Here is a 9380-nt window from a genome sequence, read left to right as displayed (position 1 = left end):
TCACGCGTTTACTTACGAAACACGACATGGTGTCAGAAGTGCTGTTGAACTAAATCAGTACAGAGATGTGCCTAATCGACAGGCTGTATGAGCGATTCCACGTTACATGCTGAAGGCGAACTGGCTAACAGTGACGGCGAGCTGGCTAGCGGACAAGAAGGCGAGCAGCTGGCTAACGACAACGTGCCGCAAGAGGAAGAGGAAGCTAGCAGAATGGCTACTACAAATGCGACGTTCAACATTCAGCCGCCGGAGCCTTTTGATTTTTCTAAGCCGCTCGAGTGGACAAAGTGGATACGGAGATTTGAGAGGTTCCGACAGGCAAGCAATCTAGCCGCCAGCTCTGATGATAATCAGGTGAACACTTTGATTTATTGTATGGGAGATGAGGCCGACGATGTTTTGAGGGGTTTGAAACTCAGCGAGGGAGACCTGCATCTGTACAGTAAAGTGAGGGATGGCTTTCAATCCTTCTTTGTATTGAAAAAGAACATTGTGTACGAACGTGCGCGATTTAACATGCGCAAACAGGAAGCAAATGAGACCGTGGATGCATTTGTCACGGCCTTGTATGCATTGGCAGAGCACTGCAATTATGGACAATTGCATGATGAACTGATCAGGGATAGGTTAGTGGTAGGGTTGGCAGACTTGCGGCTCTCAGAACGCATGCAAATGGAAAAAGACTTGGACTTAGAAAAAGCTATCAACATGGCGAGACAATCAGAGGAGATCAAAAAGCAGCAAAGCACACTGAGGAGTGACAGCAGCAGTAGTGCAGTGCAGATGGACGTCAGCTCTGTAGACAGAGTGTTTAAAGGGAGGCCAAAGGAAAAGCCCAAACCTAACATGTATAAGAGCTTTGGAGCAAAGGCACACAGCAGCCAGAGCAGCTCCCAGTGCTACAAATGTGGTGGCGCGCCACACCCCAAGCTGGAGTGTCCTGCCAACGAGGTGAAGTGTCACTCCTGTGGAAAAATGGGTCACTACAAGCGTGTGTGCCTTGCAGGTAAAGCTGTGCACGGTATTGAAGAAGAGGTGGAGGGCTGGTTCCTTGGTTCTGTGACGTCAGAGGCTGATCCATGGGGTAAACTGGACGCAAACATGGGGTTTTGGCAGGTTCCACTTGCAGCAGAATCAGCCAAGTACACTACGTTCATCACCCCATTCGGAAGGTTTCATTTCAACCGCCTTCCTTTCGGAATTGCCTCAGCACCTGAACATTTTCAGTGCATGATGGCGGAGGTAACCGAGGGGCTGGAAGGTGTGATATGCCACATCGATGACCTGCTGGTGTGGGGGCGGGATCAGGAAGAGCACGATACTCGACTCCACGAAGTACTGCAAAGGGTGGAAAGGGCCCACATCACCCTGAATATGGACAAATGTGAACTCTCAAAGAGTGAGGTGGTCTTCCTGGGCCAGATCGTCACGGCTACAGGGGTCCGCCCAGATCCGAGGAAGACGGAGGCCATCATGGAGATGAAGGAGCCCGCAAACGTCAGCGAGCTGCGAAGCTTTCTTGGAATGGTCAATCAACTGGGAAAATTCATTCCCCAGTTAGCAGAAAAGGACAAGCCGCTCCGTGACCTTCTCTCGAAAAGAAACAGCTGGGCCTGGGACGTGGCCCAGGTGACAGCATTCAGAACACTGAAGGAAGCCCTGTCCTCTCCTCCAGTGCTGGCGGTCTATGATCAAAAGAGAGACACCAAAGTGTCAGCCGACGCATCCTCGTTCGGCTTGGGAGGTGTTCTGCTCCAGAGGTGGGGGGTTGAATGGAAGCCTGTGGCTTACGCGTCTCGGTCCCTCACTCCCACAGAACAACGATACGCACAGATCGAGAAGGAGGCCCTGGGCCTCACATGGGCCTGCGAACGGTTCCAGGATTTCCTCATAGGAAAACACTTCTGCCTGGAGACCGACCATAAACCCCTTCTCAGCTTACTGGGAGGCCAAGCCCTGGATCTTCTGCCGCCAAGAATCCAGCGTTTCAGGATGCGGTTGATGCGCTACTCATATTCTATCGTGCACGTGCCAGGAAAATCACTCTGGACAGCAGACACGCTGTCGCGCTCCCCAGTGACAAGATCCAGGTCTACATCAGAAGAGGAGCTAATGGAGAGCACCAATATATATGTGGACTGTGTAATGGACAATCTACCCGTTGGTGCCTCATATATGGAAAACCTGAGGAAGGAGCTAAATGCTGACAGTGTCTGCTCACGTGTTATGATGCTGTGCACAGAGGGATGGCCTGACCACGCAAGCCAGGAACCTGTGCTGAAGAGCTACTGGCGGGAGCAAGCTACGCTCACAGTGGAAGACGGTCTACTGCTGAAAGGCACACGACTGGTGATACCTTCAGTAATGAGGAACGACGTGCTGGCCAGACTACACGAAGGACACCAAGGTGTTGTGAAGTGCAAGGAGCGTGCCCGCCAGTCTGTGTGGTGGCCTGGACTCAGCCAACAGGTAAATGAAATGGTGCTCAATTGCAGGGCATGCATTCAGGAGCGACAGAATCCCAGAGAACCTCTCATGCCGTCAGAGTGCCCTGAAAGACCATGGCAGAAGTTGGGGGCCGACCTGTTCGTCCTGGGAAAAGACACATACCTACTCGTCGTCGATTACTTCTCCAGGTATGTTGAGATTGCCCAATTGTCTCACACCAGGTCCACTGACATTATTGTACATCTGAAGTCCATGTTTGCCCGCCATGGCATCCCGGAGGTCCTGATGTCAGATAATGGGCCTCAGTTTTCTGGTCAAGCCTTCACCTCCTTTGCTGCTGCGTACGGGTTCAGACACATCACCAGCAGCCCAAGGTTTCCACAGAGTAATGGTGAAGCAGAAAGGGCAGTCCAGACTATGAAAAACCTCCTGAAAAAAAGCGAGCGACCCCTACCTGGCTCTACTCGCCTACCGAGCCACACCCCTTCAGAGTGGGTACAGCCCGGCCCAGCTCCTCATGGGCCGACGTCTGCGCACCACGGTGCCAGTGCTGCCCTCTCGACTGGTCCCTACACTGCCGGACAGCGACGCGTTCGCGCAGAAAGAGGAGGTGAAAGGGAGGTCGGATGCGGTAAACTACAACCGGCGACACCGTGCAAGACCCCTCTGTGACCTGTCTTCGGGAGAGCAGGTATGGGTCACGGATGCTAAGACGTCGGGAACTGTGCTCCGAAACCACTCTACTCCGAGGTCCTACCTGGTGGGCCTGCCCCAGGGGGTGGTGAGACGCAACCGACAGCATCTGATACCCCTACACACACCTACACAAGACAGGGGCTCCCCGCCGCAGCAACAAGCCCCGGAGCCGGCCCCAGACCCGACCCCTGGGCAGGCTCCCATGTCACCTGCAGTCGGAACACAGGCCCCACCTGCAGAGACTCCCACGCTCAGAACAAGGGGGGGGAGAGCAGTGGTTAAACCTAGGAGGTTTGACATGTAACTGAGAAATGTGGACAAGTGTTTGTATAAGTGTTTACCCTAAAAAAAAAAAAAAAAAAAAAAAAGGAGCATATGGGTAATGTTACTGTTGTATTTAAGGAAAAGTTATTCCATGTTACGTTGGATGGGGTCTAGTTTGAGCACTTTTAGTAGCCCTGTTAGTTTTGAGATTTATGGATCAAACCTCTATAGTAACGTATGTTCAGGATTTACACAGGGACAGACCTTTACAACAAAAGAGGCAGAATAATCCTCTAAGGTCTGACGAGGCAAAGGCAGTCTACCCTTTGTCTCTAGAAAGGGGAGATGTGGTGTTATGTTAATATATGGTGTGACGCTTATGCTGTAGACCAATGGGAATGAGTTGGGGATACAGGGGAGGCATGCGCAGTGGGAAAGCGGGCAGAGTGGAATGAATGGTGGAACTGGATGGTTAATAAAGTACGTGGTATATAGTTAACAGTTGTCTCACGCGTTTACTTACGAAACACGACAGTCTCTGGTCTGCAACAGCAATTTAACAAGTCCCGACAGGCTGGGCAAAGAAACACATTTAAGAGGCTTTATAAAAGGTGAAATCCATGAATGCATCAGCTAATGCCTTATGGCAGTATCGTCATAGAAAGCTCGGAAGACCATCGTGATAAACATCATATGCAGTTCACAAACTTCAGTACAGCACTTCCAGTTCCAGCCGAGGATCGAACTGACGACCTTCCGCTTCCCAACCGGCAACGCAAGCCACTGCACCAAGTGTTAACTCATTCGAGTTGAAGTAGTCTCTTATACACTGAGTTGCCAGATGGGGTGGGTTACAGCCGAATGGGGTACTTTTGATCACACTGGGCCGGAAAAAAAACATTTTGGATAAATAGCATTTAGGCGACATCAAACTAAGGCATTAAAAGATTCGTTTTCAAACTATTTCTAACACCTATAGGCTACTGTAATTCCATTTTGCATTTTGCCTCAAATCTACAGATCTTACTGGTCAATTAGGGATAACTGAACTGAAACACTTGTGTAATGTAATACACAAAATTGACATTTTAGGTTGAAGTACACAGTGCGGTCCGCTTTGTGACAGGTGGAGGCTCGTCCGCTTTTTGATTCGTTTTAGGCCGTTGTTTGAATGAATGATTGAATGAATGAATGAATGGTCTTTATTGTCATTAATATAGTAAGTAGAGGTACCATACAACGAAATTTGGGAGGGGGGGCTCCCCTGGTGCCAGGAAAAAAAATACTAAAAACAAGAAGGGAAAGGAGCTGGTTTACATACATAAGGCTATATACACTATCCACTATACTATACTATACAAATAAAACACTGTGCTGTACTCTATGCTATGCTATAAATATCCTAACATTTCCTATCTCTGAACCTTATGTGCATGAGGGTTGTCATATTGCACATAGTATTATTGCACATTCATTTAAAGTGTCGCAGTTTGCAGGTTTGAAATGTTCACAGTTGTGTTTGGTGCCCTTCGGATGTGGGGTTTTTCCAGTTGCATGGGTTTTGGCTGAGGCGTATGGTAATGGTTACGTTCAGGACATCCTGTGTTGGGAGATGCATTTTGGAGAGGAAAGTTGATTTGGTTGCTTGGTTTGGTCAGTAGAATTTGGTCGTGCAATCAGCGTGTTGACAGGAACGGGCAGGTGTGAGCTATCAGCGGTGAGGACCGCTAGCCTCCCAAAGAAACAACATTAGGCTACTGAGGAAATGGCATTTTTACTGCAGTATTCAGTAGTAAAGTAAAAAATAAAGAAATCTAGCATGTAAGAAATAATCACTCATGACCAATCACTAGGCCTACAGATGACCAAACTGTACAAAATATTTATTACATAACTCATACAAATCCTTGCCCTAAACTACAAATTACATTAAATGAAACATCTTCATCATCAGAATCGCTCAATCTCAGTGTACAATTACACGAGTAAAATTATTTGGCTTTGGTTCCTCAACATTGGCATTGCAGCATTCAAATACAAAATCACAATTATAATAAGTAAAATATGTAGGAGTTGTAGGAGTTTTGTGACATCTGTACATTGTGACATCATAATAGGTGACATACCGCTTGTTAAGTCGTGACGTATTTCCGGGGCCAACGTTGGCTGAGGCGCTGTCTTCGAGATGCCGAAATAATAATTATAATTAATTATATTTATATAGCGCTTTTCCGAGGCTCAAATACCCTGACAATATGGAGAAAACGGTAAAGTGCTGTGTCCCTTGTTGTATGAATAGATCCGAGTCTAAAAAACGATTAAACTGTCATTCTACCGCTGTAGTTCACAGGTACTCCGGTGCGGAGAATTTCTGATTTGGCCTCGGAAATGGCTAAACGTCACTTTTGACGTCAGACTTAACAAGCGGAACAGAGGGACACAGCAAAGCAGTTTCAGACAGTATTTCACTTCAGTTGGAGACAAGAGACAATTAACTTTCAGTCAAAGAGACAAGAGACGATTTACTAAAAGATGAAATGTGTCTTCGTGGCTGGCCTGGTAGCAGCTACCGCTGCTAGTTCGTATTACATATACAGGAACTGGGGCTCTGAAGAGGCCCCTGTTATCAATGATGAGGAAGGTAGGTTACAGTTAGCCAGTGGATATACAACAACAGGACATGTTTTAGTTAGTAATTAATAAAAACATAATAAAACATCTCACAAAACATAATGGAATGTAAAAACGTTGACACTCAATATCTCTGAACTACCCTAAACGGAGATAGAACCTTAGGCTATCATTCTAAGCTCACGAAATGTCAATGTCATTATTCCTTCTTTTAAGTCCACCGAGTGGACACAGTTGGTCGGTAATTTAGCTACGGCAAGCATGGCTCGAATTTTACAAATCACGTTACAGTACATAACCTCAACCCACTATAATAGTGCATTTATTAGTTCAGAAATGTATTAGTTCACTTGTGTGTTGTTGTGAACCACCTATATAGCCTGTAGAACATTCTAGAAACCCTACCAATAAACATAATCATGTTTGATATTACTAGTCCTGACCGGCGTGGAGGATCTGGCAGTGACTCAGGCGTGTGTCCTGACCCACCCTGTGGGAAACCCAGACCTCGGTCAACCAGACCAAGATTCACCCACTGTCCTCATCTGTGAGGTAAGATCTCCCACTAGGAGAGAATGATGACAGTCTCTAGTCTAGGTGTATGTATGTTAGTAGAGAGACAGACAAGACGTGTGCGCGACCGGAAGAAGTTTCGGCGTGTGTTTTGCTCGGTTGCTGGGCTAGCTTCGTTAGCCACCAATGCTATTAGCCTACACCCGGAGCAACGATAAAGTGCGTCCCGCTCGCTGTGTATGGAGCAGCAAGAGGAGGGGAGCGACCAAGATATCAAGGTACAGTTAAGGAAAAATAAGAAGATGGCTGGAATTATTGGTAATATTGGACCTTTTGATGAGAGTATTGAACAGTGGTCTAGCTATACAGAGCGCTTTGACTACTTCACCATAGCAAATGACATTGATGATGACAAGATAGTTCCAACATTCCTGACTATTATGGGCCCTAAGACATTCAATTTGTTACGTAACCTGCTACAGCCGACAAAGCCAGGTACCAAGACATATGAGGAAATAGTTGATATCCTAGCCCTCCATTTTTCACCGAAGCCTTTAGTTATTGCTGAGAGGTTTAGGTTCCACCGACGCAGCCAGGAAGAAGGCGAGTCTGTTACCCTGTATGTTGCAGCTTTACGGAAGCTAGCTGAACATTGTGATTTCAAACAAACATTAAATGACACATTGAGAGATCGTCTTGTGTGCGGTTTGAGTAATGAATCGGCACAAAAGGAGCTACTGACAGTCAGTGATCTGACGCTGGAGAAAGCTGTCAATATCAGTGTGACTATGGAAATGGCAGCAAAGGAAGCCCAGCAGTTACATACAACGAGCCGAGTGCATAAGGTCAGTAGTGAGGAGCAAAGTGGCCAGGGTCCATGTTTTCGTTGTGGGAGAACAGGACATCTTGCTTCTACGTGCTGGTGTAAGGACCAGGACTGCCATAATTGTGGAAAGAAAGGGCATGTAGAGCGGGCTTGTAGAAACAAAAAGAGCGCTGAAAGGTCAACAAAGTCTGGATACAAGAAAAACACTGATTATGACAAAAAGAAAAGACATGTCCGTACCGTCGAGCAGGGAAAGACAGCTAGTGACTCTTCAGAGGAGGAGGAGAGAATAAGTTTTCTCAGAGTACTAAACATGGATGAGGGCGCCGATTGCTACTGGGCTACCCCTGAGCTGGAAGGACTTCCAGTGAAAATGCAGATCGACACTGGGTCAAGGGCTTCAATCATCTCAAATAGAGTCTACAAGAAATTCATGAAGCACCTCCCATTACGAGCATCAGACACCAAGTTTCGAACATATACAGGAGAGCCCGTTCCGATGAGGGGTATGACGGATGTGACTGTCCAGTGTAATGGACAAATTGAAAAGCTCCCTGTTTACATAACTAATGGAGATTATCAAGCATTGATGGGACGTCTGTGGCTAGACAAAATAAGGCTGGACTGGCAAGCAGTACGCATGATAGCAAACGGCTCCACAGGCCTACAGGCTGTCTTGGAAAAACACACAGAGGTTTTCCGGAACGAGTTAGGAAGCATGAAGGACATTACAGTAAAGCTACATGTAAAGCCTGAAAGCAAACAGGTGTTTTTGAAAGCTAGATCGGTACCATATGCTATAAGAGACAAGGTGGAAGCTGATTTGGATGCTCTTGTGAAGAGTGGAGTACTGGAGCCAGTCACTACCAGTGATTGGGCGACACCGATAGTGCCAGTGCCTAAGAAGGATGGAGGAATCCGGACCTGTGGGGATTTTAAGGTAACAGTTAACCCTGTGCTATCTGTAGAGCAGTATCCACTCCCTCATATTGAGGACCTGTTTGCTGGACTTAGTGGGGGTCAAAAGTTCAGTAAAATAGACCTTAATCAAGCTTATTTGCAAATGCATGTGCATGAAGACTCACAGGAGCTGCTAACTATCACAACGCACAAGGGCCTCTTCAGGTACCGCCGATTACCTTTCGGAATCACATCAGCACCAGCACTGTTTCAACGTGCTATGGATCAAATCCTCAGTGGCCTGCCTGGTGTTCAGTGCTATTTAGACGATATCCTTTGCACAGGGGCCAGCGATTCCGAGCACCTTCATAATCTGGACGCCACTCTTCAAAGACTAAAGGAATATGGACTCAGGGTTCGCAAGGAAAAATGTGACTTTTTCCGCTCTTCTGTGGAGTACTTGGGACATGTCATTAGTGCCGAGGGCCTACACACGGCCCCATCCAAGGTCGCAGCCATCATGGATGCACCGCCACCCCAGAACGTCAGTCAGTTGCGTTCGTTCCTAGGGCTGCTCAACTACTACGGTCGTTTCATCCCAAATCTATCATCGCTACTAAAGCCACTACATGACTTACTCCGCCAGGACAAGGCGTGGAAATGGAATAAAGCATGCCAGGAGGCTTTTCAGAAATCAAAGGATGTGTTAGTGGGGTCAGAGGTCCTAACCCATTATGACCCGTCACTCCAAATCCATCTGGCCTGTGATGCATCTCCATACGGGGTGGGTGCAGTTATCTCACACATAATGCCAAATGGGGATGAAAGGCCCATTGCCTTTGCTTCAAGGACTTTAAACAAAGCCGAAGCCAATTATGCTCAGCTGGAGAGGGAAGCGTTAAGCATCATTTTTGGCGTTCGTAAATTCCATCAGTACTTATATGGACGGAAATTTACACTCCTTACCGATCACCGACCTCTTACAACCATCCTTGGACCACATACCGGGATACCGTCTCTCGCCGCAAGCCGTCTGCAACGATGGGCGCTGCTGTTGTCTGGGCATTCATATGTCATAAAGTATCGTAAAGCAGACTCA

This window comes from Nansenia antarctica (assembly GCF_963989245.1).
Source record: "Nansenia antarctica genome assembly, chromosome: 7".
Taxonomy (NCBI): Eukaryota; Metazoa; Chordata; class Actinopteri; order Argentiniformes; family Microstomatidae; genus Nansenia; species Nansenia antarctica.
Note: the sequence above shows the minus strand (reverse complement) of the source record.